Source organism: Castor canadensis, chromosome 13 (genome assembly GCF_047511655.1).
Source record: "Castor canadensis chromosome 13, mCasCan1.hap1v2, whole genome shotgun sequence".
Classification (NCBI taxonomy): Eukaryota; Metazoa; Chordata; class Mammalia; order Rodentia; family Castoridae; genus Castor; species Castor canadensis.
The window spans coordinates 41,132,537-41,147,809 of record NC_133398.1 but is presented as its reverse complement, the minus strand read 5'-3'; positions in this window follow the sequence as shown (position 1 = coordinate 41,147,809).

The window sequence follows — 15,273 nt, the reverse complement described above, 5'->3', positions numbered from 1 at the left end:
AAATCTCACATTAAAGCACACAGCAGGGATCATTATTCCCCAATGGGATCATAGCAGCCACTTTATAGATTTAAACTGTGTGTGCATTCTTTTCCAGCAGCTCCTAGAAAGAGATGGCAAGAGTCACACTGCAGATGGTCCTCTGTTGTGCCTGGCAGGTAATGCCAGCAGGGTTTGGTAGACATGGTCACATTCAATAAAAGCAGCAGTAAGGCCCAGCAATAGTGCTGACACCTGGTCAACTCAGCACTGCACAAGTGGCTGTGACACTTGGGCCCCAGAGAAGCAGGGCTGCCTGGTGAGCAGACATTTTCTAGCATAGGTAACAAAAGCAATGTCTGACAGATGCCATATGGTAGCTGACTAGATTGGTCTGAGGGCATATGTGAGTGACTCCTTGAATAAGGATGTTACAGGGCACTGGAAGATGGTCGGAAGAGCCAGGGACAAGAGCCAGTGGTAGGATGCTCTCACCATGGTCCACGCATACAGCTCAGCATGCAGACACAGTCTGTGGTTACAAAGCTTGTCACTGGAAAGGAGAGACAAAAAGGTGTTTGAATTCTGTAGCCTCATGTAGTTTTTTCTAAAATGTGCAAGGTAATAGATGACATTGCTTTTAAGCATTTCTATTTCTGTGAACAAATGATGGTAGGTGAATGTACTTAGTCATCAAAGTTTGGAATAACTGATGTTGGAGAAGGGAAATGGAGGAAATGAAATGACAGGTATAAAGAGCTGCACATCAAAGACAATTTGTGATTAAAAGTCTTAAATGTGTAATGTATCCAGTGAGCATAATGATACAATTTCCCCATTAATGCTAAACTTTAAATACAATGTTAAAGATGTATTTAAATTTGAGTCTATGAAGAGGAAACAGGCATGCCATAAGGATTCTAGATCACAGAAACTTCATTTAGGACAAAGAACACAACTGTAGCTCATCATATTCTACTTTTGGTTTTGACAGGTGTTTATGATCTTTTTTTATTCATTTATTCACATGTGCATACATTGTTTGGGTCATTTCTCCCCCCTGCCACCCACCCTACCCTCTCCTCCAGCTCACTTCAAGGCAGAACTTGTTCTTCCATTTTCTCTAATTTTGTTGAAGAGAAGACATAAGCATAATAAGAAAGACAAAGCATTTTTGCTAGTTGAGTTAAGGATAGTTATACAGAGAGATTCTTAGCATTGTTTCCATGTACAAAAATGTTACAACCCAAGTTGTTTCATCTCTAACTGATCTTTATATTGATTCCTGATCCCCTTCTCCTGTTGACCTCTGTCACTTTAAGGTTTCTCTATTAGTTCCTCTGGGGTGGGGACATCAAATGCTTTCATGTTTTGGGTCAACTACCTATTCCTATATCTTCCATATGTGCTCTCCCCTTGTCATGTGACGCAACTCCAACAACACTGCTTTATTTGCCCTAGATCTAAAGTATGCATATGAGGGAGAACATACGATTTTTGATCTTCTGAGTCTGGCTAACTTCTCTCAGAATGATGTTCTCCAGTTCCATCCATTTACTTGCGAATGATAAGATTTCATTCTTCTTCATGGCTGAGTAAAATTCCATTGTGTATAAATACCACATTTTCTTGATCCATTTGTCAGTAGTGGGGCATGTTGGCTATTTCCATAATTTAGCTATTGTGAATAGTGCTGCATTAAACATGGTTGTGCAGATGCTTTTGGAGTAACCTGTGTCACATTCTTTTGGATATATCTCCAGGAGTGGCTTTGCTGAATCATATGGCAGATCTATGTTTAGATTTTTAAGAAGCCTCCAAATTTTTTTCCAGAGTGGTTGCACCAGCTTGCATTCTCATCAGCAGTGTATGAGGGTTCCTTTTTCCCCACATCCTCCCCAACACCTATTGTTGGTGGTGTTTTTGATGATAGCTATTCTAACAGGGGTGTGGTGGAATCTTAGTGTGATTTTGATTTGTATTTCCTTTATGGCTAGAGATGGTGAGCATTTTTTCATGTGTTTTTTGGACGTTTGAATTTCTCGTTTTAAGAAAGTTCTGTTTAGTTCAGTTGCCCATTTCTTTATTGGTTCATTGATTTTGGGAGAGTTTAGTTTCTTAAGTTCCCTGTATATTCTTGTTCTCAGTCCTTTGTCTGATATATAGCTAGCAAATATTTTCTCCCACACTGTGGATAGTCGCTTCAGTTTAGAGACCATTTCTTTTGTTGTACAGAAGCTTTTTAATTTTATGAAGTCCCATTTGTCCATTCTTTCTCTTTGTAGCTGGGCTACTGGGCTCTATTGAGGAAGTCCTTGCCTATCTATACCTATTAGTTCCAGAGTGATTCCTGCTCCTTCCTATACTAACTTCAGAGTTTCAGGGTCTGATATTAATGCATTATGATGAGATAGAATGCATGGGATTATTTCTATTTTCTTACATTTTCTGAGACTTGCTTTGTATCCTAAGATATGATCAATTTTGGAGAAGGTTCCATGAGCTGCTGAGAAGAATGTATATTGTGCAAAAGTTGGATGAAATATTCTATAGACATCAGCTAGATCCATTTGATCTATAGTGTGATTTTTTAGTTCTAGAATTTCTTTATTGATTTTTTTTGTTTGGATGTCCTATCTATTGGTGATGGGGGTATTAAAGTCTCCCACTACCACTGTGTTGGAATCTATATATGTTTAAAGGTCCTTCAGAGTATGTTTGATGAAATTGGGTGTCTTGATGTTGGGTGCATATATGTTGATAATTGATATTTCCTTTTGGTGTATTTCCCCTTTTATTAGTATGGCATGTACTTCTTTATCTCATTTGATCATTGTAAGTTTGAAGTCTATTTTGTCCAATATAAGTGTTGCTACCCCTGCCTGTTTTCAGGGGCCACTGGCTTGGTAAATCTTCTTCCAGCCTTTCACCCTCAGCCAGTGCTTGTTTCTGTCAATGAGATGAGTCCCCTGTAGGCAGCAGATTGTTGGATCTTCCATTTTAATCCAGCTTTCCAAGCTGTGTCTGTTGATGGGGGAATTAAGTCTGTTAACATTCAGTGTTAATACTGATAGGTATGTGGTGACTCCTGTCATTTAGTTGTCTTTGTTTTCTAAGGGTTTGATTGTGTGCTGCTGAATCAATATTACTCTCTACTTTCTTGCCTTTTCTTCTCCTATGGTTTGGCACTGCCTGCCCTGTCTGTATGCATACCCTGAAGAATCTTTGTAGTGGTGGCTTGGTGGTCATATATTGTTTTAGTTTCTGCTTATCATGGAAGACTTTTATTGTTCCATCTATTTTGAATGATAGTTTTGCTGGGCAGAGACTCCTAGAGTTGAGGTTACTTTCATTCAGTGTCCAGAAGACCTCACATGATCTTCTTGCTTTTAAGATTTCCATTGAGAAATCTGCTATGATTTTGATGGGTTTACCTTTGTATCTTATTTGTTTTTTCTCTCTTACAGCCTTCAATATTCTTTCCCTAGTTTCTGAACTTGTTGTTTTAATGACAATAGGTTGTAGGGTAGTTCTATTTTGGTCAAGTCTGTTTGGTGTCCTGGAGGCTTCCTGTATCTGAATGTGTATAGTTTTCTTTAGATTTGAGAAATTTTCTATTATTATTTTGTTGAATGTATTACAAATTCATTTTCTCCTTCTTCTCCTTCTTCAATGCCCATGATTCTCAGGTCTGGTCTTTTGATGCAGCCAGTGAGTTCTTGCATATTCCTTTCACAGGTCTTGAGTTGTTTGACTAATAGTTCTTCAGTTTTTCCTTTAATTACCATTTCATCTTCAAGTTCTAAGATTCTGTTTTCTGCTTGTTCTAGTCTACTGGAGTGGCCTTCCATTGTGTTTTGTGTTTCTGTTTCATTCTTTTTTCTGAGGTTTTCCATGGTGGTGTGGGTCACTTCCTCTTTAATATTGTCAATTTTCATCCTTAATTCATTTATCTCTCTATTTATGGTGTTTTCTGTTTCACTTTGGTGTTTATTTAGGGCACGTGTTATTTCATTTATTTGTTTTTATGTTTTCTCATATTCTTTATATTTCTTGTCTTGGAATTTCTTGAGTGCTCCTGTATGTTTTGGTTGACCATGTCTAATAACATCTCTATGAAATTCTCATTGATTACTTGCAGGACTTCTTCTTTCAGGCCGTTCTTGTGGGCTTCGGTGATTTCCTTGGTATAGTTTATCTTTGTTTTGTTGGAGTCTGGATCTAGTAATCTGTTTTCTTCATTTCCCTCTGAATCCTGTACTAATTTATTTTGGGGAGAAGAATGTTTTCCATCTCTTTTTCATCTTCCCATAATTCTACTTGGCACTGTTTCTGTCCCTGGTGTATGTGTAATTTAGTATAGCTAATTTACAATAGTAAAATTAACAAAGCCAATAAAGAAGGAGAAAAAAGAAGAAAATGAAAGAGAAAAAAATGGAGACCCAAAGAAATCAACAGGGAGAGATGGTGAACAGTCAAACAGTGAACAAGACAAATGAACACTTAAAGAAAAGAAAAAAAAATCCCCAGTTCAGGAACAGTAGAATTTCAGTCTTAGTAGTTCTGGTGTTACTCCTTTAGCATACAATCCTGTTTGTCTGTGTCTCCTAGGTAGGTTTAGAGCCAGCATCTGGTGGTGCTGGAGCCCTCCTGTGGCAGGCAGCGGGTGGTGTGCCAGTGGGTCAGTGGGCAGGCAGCATCCTGGTGGGCTGGTAGGCAGCAGTCTGGCAAGCCTGCAGGGCAGAGGCCTGGTGTGGCAGTGTCCTGTTGGTTGGTGACCTACAGGGCAGTGGGCATTGTCCTGCCAGGCCTGCAGATTGGAGGCCTGGCAGGCTGGGCAGGCGAGTGGCAGCTGGCCTGTTCTTTTATTGTATCATGATGTGGACAAGCCTGGTGTGGGCTAGGGGTTCAGGGTGCCAATATTTCAGCTCTCCCTTGTGCTTTACCTCAGCCAAGCATCTCCATTGTTTCAGCAAGGTCCCTGATTCCTGGAGCTCATGCAGTCTGCATCTGTGTCTGAGTAACCATTTTGGATCCTCCTATGATTATTTTAAATGGCAGAGCAAAGTGGATTAGCCATACTGCAACTGCTGTATAAAAACATGGCTTTCTACCACAGTAATATAACTTCACCCCACATATTTAAATTAATGTGCTGAATAATAAGAAATCATGCTGTTGGCTGTTGTAGTTATGGAATTAGAGAGTTACAGCAGCAAATAATAGTTTGTGGTTTTTAAAACAATTGGATATCCTTCCATTTACTCACAATTCTGTACAAAAATAATCTTTAAGATATGTGATTTTCAATATATACAACATTGAAGTAAATGTATAAATAGGTGATGATTAAACTATATCTGGACTAATTTCTAAAATCTATCTTTCCTATTTATCAATAATTACTATAGAAACTCTGCTTTTTAATATGTACATTTCTTGCAATTTAAATTGTTTTTCTACAATACACAGTAAACTCAGTAACTATGCATGGTCTTAGGCAAAATTTTTTTTATTTTGCATTTGAGGAAATAAACATTTTTTGGGGAAAAGTGCCTTTATTGTAGTAAATGTACTTGTGTAAAAACAAAAATAAAGCCTGATTGCCTTAAAGCTGAGGGAATAAGGAAAAGAAACTCCCCAAAACAGTCTTCCTCACTCAAGGTTCCTCCCCACTGGGGCGAGTGGGTAGAGTAAAGGGGGGCTATGTTTCTCCAGGGTCAGTTGAGAGCCAAGTTTTTGCAGAGACCAACAGCCCTTTGGACAGAATTTATCTTTGTTTTAAACTATGCTGTAATTTTAAAAGTTTTTTTTGTTTGTTTGTTTGCTTGCTGGTCCTGAGGTATGAACTCATGGTATGCAAAATTATTTTATGCTTCAGGACCTCCTTTTTTATCTGCTAGTAATGAGCATCTGATTTGCAAGTGGAATTAGCTTTCTGCTGACATGCTCAATTAGGAAATTTTAAAAACAGAAAAAGTTCAGTATCAACTAAAATTCTTATGCTGAGTTTCCCTGTGGAGGCCTCTGTAACAAATGTCCCTAAATTGTAAGAAAATGTTCACTTGATTTTTGTATAGAACAGTGGCCATAAAACTTATCTAATACTGTTTGCCACTAGGTAATAAATGTTCTTTTTTCAGACATGAAAATAGAGTGAAATCTGTTATAAAATATATATTTAGCATAATTATTATAAGATCTTCTAAATGGCAAATAGATTATATGTTTCATAATTCTGCCAAGTGTCTATCCTACTAATATTAGTGAATTATTCAAATTTCTATATGACTTTTTGGCTTATAGCATGAAAACTAGAATATGTTGAATGGACTGTATGATTCCATGAAAAATAGTGCATTAACACATTTATAATGCATATAATTATATTATATAACATATATAAAATAAAATATGATAATTTAAAATATATTACATATATAATTCAGTGTGACTGTAATGATAATCTTAGAAATCCAATCAGTGAAAATGCCACAAGCTTCCATAATTTCAAAGAATAAACTTATGACAATTTTTTCTGCTCTTCATGAACCTTCCCCCACAATTTCATATATCCTAAAACTTACCAATCTCTTCAATTTTTCATTGGTAAGAGTACTCTTTTACATTGTTTCAACAACTTTTTTGCTTTTCTTGTGATCAACCATTTTGAGTACTAGCTCTTGTAATCACTCAACTGAAGTCAAACTACTTTTTATTAGGAGGAAGGTAGTGCTAGGACAAGTTAAATTATTACAAGCCCAAAGAATTTAGGAGACAGAATTGTGGTGTATTTTTATACTATACAACATTCTCATGTAATCTGAATCCAAACACACATTTGAAGTCGACCAAGATATGTCTTTTTCAAGTGTTTTGACTTGTTGTCTCCACGTCTTCAAAATTGCACCTTGGTAAAACAATCGACATTTTGCGCCTTCTTGTAGATTGAATCTTCCTTCGATATTTGCAAGGATGGGGCAAATTTTACTTAATTAGGTGCAGAAGCAAACTGCCCAAAGCAGTATGTTGTAAGACAATGTCTCCTGCAGTTAAGGCAAGATTTGCTGTCAGGCAGATGAAATGTGAGTTCTCAGTCTTCCACTGTCAGGCAGATGAGGTATGAGTTCTCACTCTTCCACTGATCAACTGTTAACCTGGAGTAGTCAAAAAAACAATGACTCTTTCACTAAATATCAACCTGCAATGATTATTTTGATGTGCACTCCCTTATATCATCATTTACTATATTGTATAATTCTGTATGACCTAACGAGTTAGCACAGTACAGTAGAAAGCAGATACATTTTGATTTTATTTGTCAACATGACTGGGCTGTACTACCTAGATATGTGGCCAGACATTATTCTGAATGCTTTGGTGGGAGTTGTTTTTGCAACACTAACCATGAAATTGGTGGGCTTTGAATAAAGCACATATCCTTAAAAATGTAGGTGGATTACATCCAACCAGTTAAAGCTATGAGTAGGAAACTGTTTTTATAGGTAGTTTGACACCTTAGTTTTAAATCCTTACTTGACAATGGGAATATTGTGTGAAATTTAACCACCCTCAATCATAACTTGATCATCTGTAAGGTCAGGAAATAAAAATCAAGCACCAGGTGTACAAAATAAGTACACAATTGGAACTAAAAGATAAATGCAGTTCTCTTTTTCCATACTGTATTGTATTTCTGTTTCTGGTTCTTACTCACATATGGTATTACAAATTCTTAAATTAGAGGAACCTGAGTTCTTTTAAATCTCTAATGCTTTGGCATATAACTTCTAGTTGACCAAAAATGGTTAGACAATAAAACTATTTATGTGTTAATAAGAGTACTTTGTCTGAAAGTGGGTCTAGTGTTTAATAATTTAATCTTTTCTCAAATTCTGTAACTTGCAATTATTACTTCTGAAATCCTTCAGATCATTTCACTTCTGCTCATCAGTATGTCACACAGACAAATTCAAGAATGAAAGAGTGATTGCCTCAGAGGTAACTTCACAGTTTTGTGTTAATGGAGAATAGATACAAGGAAAGGGGATGGCTTGGGGCAATTGAAAATAAACCTGTCTCAATGCAAAATAATATAACAGAATTATAAATATATTCAATAGAAATGAATAAACTAAAAAAATAGTATGTGGTAGGACTGTAGGAATATAAAAGAAAAGATAATAAGGTATACATCCTGTCTAATGAAATACAGGATTCACAGGTATTTCATGAATATATAATTATAAAGGTAATCACTAAAATAAATAATTATTCTAAAACTTCTTAAATAACAGGTTAGCTGATCCCAAAAGGATAGAAAACAAAGCACTGGAAGATAGATAAAGAAAAAAAATTAAAGGGAAAAATATCATCATAGACTTATAACCAAGCATATTTGTAATATCAATAAATCTAAAAGGTATAAATGTACTTAACAAAAATAGCTTCAAGTGGGTTAACAAAGCAAAACTCTGTGAGATGGGTAAAACTCACCTAAAATAAAGTGATTTCAAATAAATAAAAAGTAAAGAATAAAAATAAAATATACTGTAACAAGAGCAAGCAACTTTTATAAAATTAATAGCAATATTAATGCTAACAGAAAGAACACATATCAAAAAAACTAATACAAAAGTTCTTCTGTAGCAATGGTTTTGAAAAAAGGAATTAGAAAATAAAATTGTGTTTAATAGTAAGGCAATATTGTAAAAACTAAATAATTTAAAGAAGAATAAAAGTTCTATGAATTCAAGTGTTTATTTTACAATACAAAATAAACCAGATAGTGTGCTAATTTGCTTGTCTCTTTTAAATCACTTATACTTACAATGATTAAAAAAAAAGGGAGGCTTCTATTTGCATAGAATAACAGCAAACTGAAGTACCAATAACTAGAGCAGCATGAAAGCCATCAGGCATTATAATTTTTAAATATGTTCTTTTGTTTTCAAATGCAACTTTTCATTTGATTGGGCATCTTGGTATTCAAGTTAATGTCAGAGTTTAATCACAAATGTTTTCTAAACTAGTACATATACTAGGAGTAATTATAAGATTTGGTAATGGGTATTTGATGAATATTAAAACAGGTTTTGGAAGAAAACTGACATAAAGGACTCTTAACATGTAACTTATGAGAAAGTGAATATATAAAAAGGTCAAACCATCAAAATTGTTTCCTATTTTTAAATGTTGACTTTTAATGCTTCAAATTAATATAGATTAATTCTTATAAAATATATTCAATAATAGCTTCTTTATATATAATTTAAAGTTATTAATGACAATTTTTAACTAAATTTATTTAATTAAATAAATTTTACACATTGTAAGCTTTCTATAAAACTGTAATTCTTAAATTATGCAAAACTACATAATGCCTTAAAGTACTGGGCACCACACAGGCTGTTACTCAAACACACTGAATTAGTATTCTCCAGCTGCCACAAGAAAATACTATTGGCTGGAAATACTATTGGCTGGGTGGTTTACACAACAGAAATGTATTTTCACACAGTTTAAGAAGCTGGAAATCTGAGGTCATGGTACCAGCATGGTAGAACTCTGGTGAGGACTTTCTTCCTGACTTGCAAGGGATACTTTTCCCTCTATCTTCACATGTTTGAAGGAGAGCACAAACTCTGGTATCTTTTCTTACAGTACTTCCCATTAGAATGTCCTTACTCTCATGACCTCATCTAAACTTAATTATTCCTCAAAGGTTGCATTTCCAAATGGCATCACACTGGGGACTAAGTCTTCCACATAGAAATTTGGGGGAAATATTCATTTCATAGCACAACTTATACTTTAAGTAAGATCAAAGTAAAAAACAAACAAACCTACAGGCACTGACCCCATGAACAGAGCCAAGATAGTGTCAAGCCTTTTGTTATGACTCTAAAGGCATATTCTCCCTGAATTAAATGGAAATTGCAGACTGGTTAAAATAAATTATTTTTCCATACCAAGAAGGAATATAGAACAAGAGGACTCACTGACAGAAGAGACTCTGTGCAAAGATCCAGCTATTAGGAAGAGGGTTCTTGAGGGACTAGATAAACAAGGTCTGAGGCACTTAGGAAAGACTTCCCAGGAAGGAGAAATCTTTAATTCATTAATTTTTTCAAATTGAGAGAGAAGAGATTACTCTAGTGAGGAACAAATAAAGGCAAGAAAAGCAAGGAATTATTTTTGCAGTTCAGGAAATCATGCAGCTTCATCACTGCCCTCACTGCAGTTTTTGCAAAAGTCTTTGCATATCAAGTTCTCTGTTGTTTTGTTTTGTATTTTCTGCAAACTTGAATTTTAACTAATCAATAGATTGTAATGATTGGTACCAGAGAAAGAATCATACGTATAGGGTTGAAAGGTCTGAAGAAAAAAAGAAATACAAACCCTCTAACATTCATAACTTTGCGACAAGTTTATATACTTTAACCTCTATGGTAAATAATATTATATGTGAATCTGATGTTACATCTGGTAATATTAGAGTACATAATGGCCAGCAACTTGCTAGATTTAATGGAATTATGGTGAAACCCCATCTTCTCTGCTAATCACAAAAGGGCATCCACAGACAGGTGAAATACAAGAGCCCCGATTGCATCCACCAGAACAGGACAATGGAGACTAGTGAGCATAATTTTCTTTTGCACTGACTTTGTTTCATGAAATCATTGCCACCATTACTTAGTGAAAATCAAACAACAATATTCCAACTAAAGGTTTCTTCTTGGTGAAATTCTGAATTTGAAGTAGACCTCTAGTATCTAAATTACATCATTAAAAAATGAGGTTACCATAGAAGTTCTGTTTTATTCCCAAAACTACCTCCCTCCAACAACAGAAGGATGTATGCATCATAGGCTCCTTTTTCTAATTCCATGATTCCACAACACATATAAGCAAAGACAAAACTGGACAGATCATTTCATCATTATTCTTGACCCATAGTATTTAGTTACCTCTTCCTACAGGCCATAAAAATAGTACAATGTTTGGCAATCTAGACTCTGATGAATCATAATTATAATTTTTAAAACTCAGTTGTATAGATATAAACATCATAGAATTAATATCCCTAAACTTATAACCTAAAGAAATATACTTAAAATATATCTGTGGGCTGGGGGTGTGGCTCAGTAGTGGAGTCCTCCTCTAGCATACGTGAGTCCTCAGGTCCAATCACCAGCACTGCAAAAATCCCTGTTTACTGGTCAGTATAGACATTAAATATCTGAAGTTTGTTCAAATTGTTTGCCAGCAAATAATAGTTCAAATCTCTATAGTTTAGCAATCTGAATTATTTAATGTCTATAAAACATACCAAGTTATGTGTGTTAACTTATTTGACAGGATTTTACCTAATTCACTGTCTTATTTGAATCTTTTACACATCATTGTGAAGAAAAGAAGACAAAATAAATATCTGCTTTAATAGATAGAGGTACTGGGTTTCAGAAAGATTCACACAATTCCTCAAGATCACAAAACTTGGACTTGTGAAAGGGTCTCAATATCTAATCCTTTTATTCTAATCCCAAACTGTTTTTAAGAAATTTGTATTGACTGTGAAGCATGACTTAACAGTCCAAAGAACAGAGTGGTTTCAAACAGATTCTAGTGATTGGGACTCAGGTTAAAACAAGCCTTTGTGTATTGAGCCTACACATCATTCCACTTTCTGAACATTTACTTACAATGCAAGGGGCATATGATAACTGTCTGAGAGATGTTAATGGAAAGCATATAAATTCTATCCTCAGTAAATGTGTAACCTAGTGGAGCAACAGAGACATGCATGTATCTGATCATGTTAGACAGAATATTGTCTTTCCTTTTCCTTTGTTTTTCCTTTATTGTTGTTGATGGATAGGGGTACATTGTAGCATTTACATAGGTTCTTACAGTGTATCAAAAATATCACACATTAATTCACCTCTGTGACCATTCTCCTTCATCCCCTCCTCCCCTGATTCCTGCAGTAGTTTCAACAGGTATTATTTTTGCATTTACTCACATGTGTACACATTTTTTGCACTGTATTCACACTCCTACCTCCTTTTCCCCAACACCTCCACACCTTCCACTGGTGTCAGTCCTCCCCCTTTGGCAGACTTGTTTCACCCTCCTGTTCTCTGATTCTGTTGAAGAAAAAGGAAAAAAGATAAACTGAAAAACATGACATTTTAGCTTGTTTGAGATAAAGATAACTACACAGGGAGTTTCCTTGTAATGGTTCCATGTATATATGTATTATAACCCCAATCGGTTTATCCCCTCTAATTTTCTTCATTCTAATTTGGTCCCTTTCTTATGGTAATTTCAGTTGGTTTAAGATTTTTATATTCATTCTTGTATAGAGTGTATGTCAACCCTATTCATGTTCTTAGTTTCCCTACCCCTCCCATGTGTCAACTCCCTTTAGTGTAGTCAGTGTTTCATAATATTACAAGATTTGTGTTATATCTATATTCTACATTTGAGAGAGAATGTGCAGCTTTTGACCTTCTGAGCCTGGCTAACTGCATTTAAGATGATGTTCTCCAGTTCCATCCATTTATGTGCTAAGGACAAAATTTCATTCTTCTTTGTGGAGGAATAAAAGTTCATTGTATATAGATATCACATTTTCTTAATCCATTCATCAGTAGTGGGGCATCTTGGCTATTTCCATAGCTTAGCTATTGTGAATAGTACTACAATAAACATGGGTGTGCACATGCCTTTTTTGTAAGCTCACATTACTTCAGATATATCACTAGGAGTGGTATTGCTGAAGCATACAGCAAGTCTATTTTTAGTTTTTTAAGGAGCCTACATACTGTTTTCCATAGTGGTTGTACTAGCTTACATTCCCACCAGCAGTGTGTGAAGGTTCCTTTTTTCCTGCACCTTTGCCAACATTTGTTGCTATTGGTGTTCTTGATGGTAGCTATTCTAATGGTAATGAAGTGGAATCTTAATGTGGTTTTGATTTGCATTTCCTTTATGGCCAAGGATGGTGAGCATTGTTTTACATGATTTTAAGGCATTTGGACTTGTTCCTTTGAAAAGGCTCTGTTCAGTTCATTAACCCATTTCTTCATTGGGTCATTGATTTTGGGGTAGTTTAGTTTTTTGAGCTTCCTATATATTCTGATTATCAACCCCTTGTCAGATGCATAGCTGGCAAAGATTTTCTACACTTCTGTGAATGGCCTCTTTAATCTAGGACAATTTCTTTTTTTATGCAGAAGCTTTTTAATTTCATGTAGTCCCATTTGTTGATACATTCTCTTCATTGTTGAGCCACTTGCATTCTACTGAGGAAGTCACTGTCTATGCCTATTGCCTCCAGTGCATTCCCTGTTCTTTCCTGAACTACATTCAAGATTTCAGGTCTGATATAAAGATCTTTAATCCACTTTAAGTTGATACTTGTACAAGGTGATAGACATGGATCTAGTTTCAGTTTTCTGCAGGCAGATATCCAATTTTCCCACCAATGTTTGTTGAAGAGGCTGCCTTTCTCCATCATATATTTGTAGCACCTTTGTCAAAAATTTGTTGTGTGTAGCTGTGTATTTATGCCCATATCTTCTATTCTGTTCCACTGGTCTTCATGTGTGGTTTGTGCCAGTACCAAGTTGTTTTTATTGCTATGGCTCTGTAGTATAGTTTGAAGGTGGGTATTATGATACCTCTAGGTTTGCTCTTTTAACTCAAACACCAAGGAAATCCAGGGAATCATCAGGGACTATTTTTAGACCCTATATTCCAATAAGTGGACAAATTTCTCCATACCAATGACCACTCAAATCTGAACCAAGAGGATATTAATCACCTAAACAGCTCAGTAACATGCAATGAAATTGAAACAGCAATAGAGTCTCCCAAAAAAGAAAAGACCAGGACCTGATGGATTTCCACTGAATTCTACCAGGCCTTTAAAGAGGAACTAATACCAACAATCCTTAAAGTTTTCCAGAAAATAGAAAGGGAAGGAACACTGCTTAAATCATTTTATGAAGCCAGTTTTACACTCAACTCAAAACCAGACAAGGACACATCCAACAAGGAGAACTACAGGCCAATCTCCTTAATGAACATTGATGAGAACATTCTCAATAAAATAATGACAAACCAAATTCAACAACATATCAGAATGATAATATACCATGATCAAGTCACCTTCATCCCAGGAATGCAGGGATGGTTCAACATATGCAAACCATAGCCATCCTTATCTCAACTAGCAAAAATGCTTTGTCTTTCTTATTATTGCTTATGTCTTCTCTTCAACAAAATTAGAAGAAAGGGCAGAACAGGTTCTGCCTGGAAGCTGAAGGGGATGGGGAGAGTGAAAGGGGGCAGGGAACAAGGGGAAGAAATGGCCCAAACAATGTATGCACATATGAATAAATGAATAAAAAATGTAATACAGCACAGTAACAGAAGCAAAGACAAAACCACTTGATCATCTCAGTAGATGTAGAAGAACCACTTGATAAAATTCAACACCATTTCTGATAAAAGCTCTGATAAAGCTAGGATTAGACAGAAGGTACCTCAACATTATAAAGGCTATATAGGACAAAACTATAGTCAACATCATAATTAATAGGTAAAAACTGAAACCCTTTCCCCTAAAGATAGGAATGAAACAAGGGTGCCCACTCTCTCCACTCTTATTCAACATAGTCTTGGAATTCCTAGCTGGAGCAATAAGACAGGAAGAAGAAATGAAAGGAATACAAATAGGTAAGGAAGACATCAAACTATCCCTATGTGCAGAAGACATAACCTTATACCTAAAAGACCCAAAAAACTCCTATCCACTATAAAAAGTCCTATCCACCATAAAAAGCTTTAGCAAAGTAGCAGGATAAAAAATCAATTTACAAAAATCAGTAGCCTTTCTATATACCAACAAAGAACTGTTTGAGAAAGAATATATTGTAAGATTCCATTTACAATACCCTCAAAAAATCAAATACCTAGGAATAAACTAAACAAAGGATGTAAGTGACTCTACAAGGAAAACTGTAAACCATTTAAGAAAAAAATTGAAGACAGAAAGCTCTCCCATACTCATGGATTGGTAGAATCAACATAGTAAAAATGGCTTTACTATCAAAAACAATCTACATGTTCAACACAATCTCAATGACTTTCATCACAGAGACTGAAAAACCAATCCTAATGTTCATCTGGAAGCACAAAAGAACAAGAATAACTGAGGCAATACTGACCAAAAAACAATAGACAGAATATTGTTGATTTTGCATTGAATAAGCAGGGTTT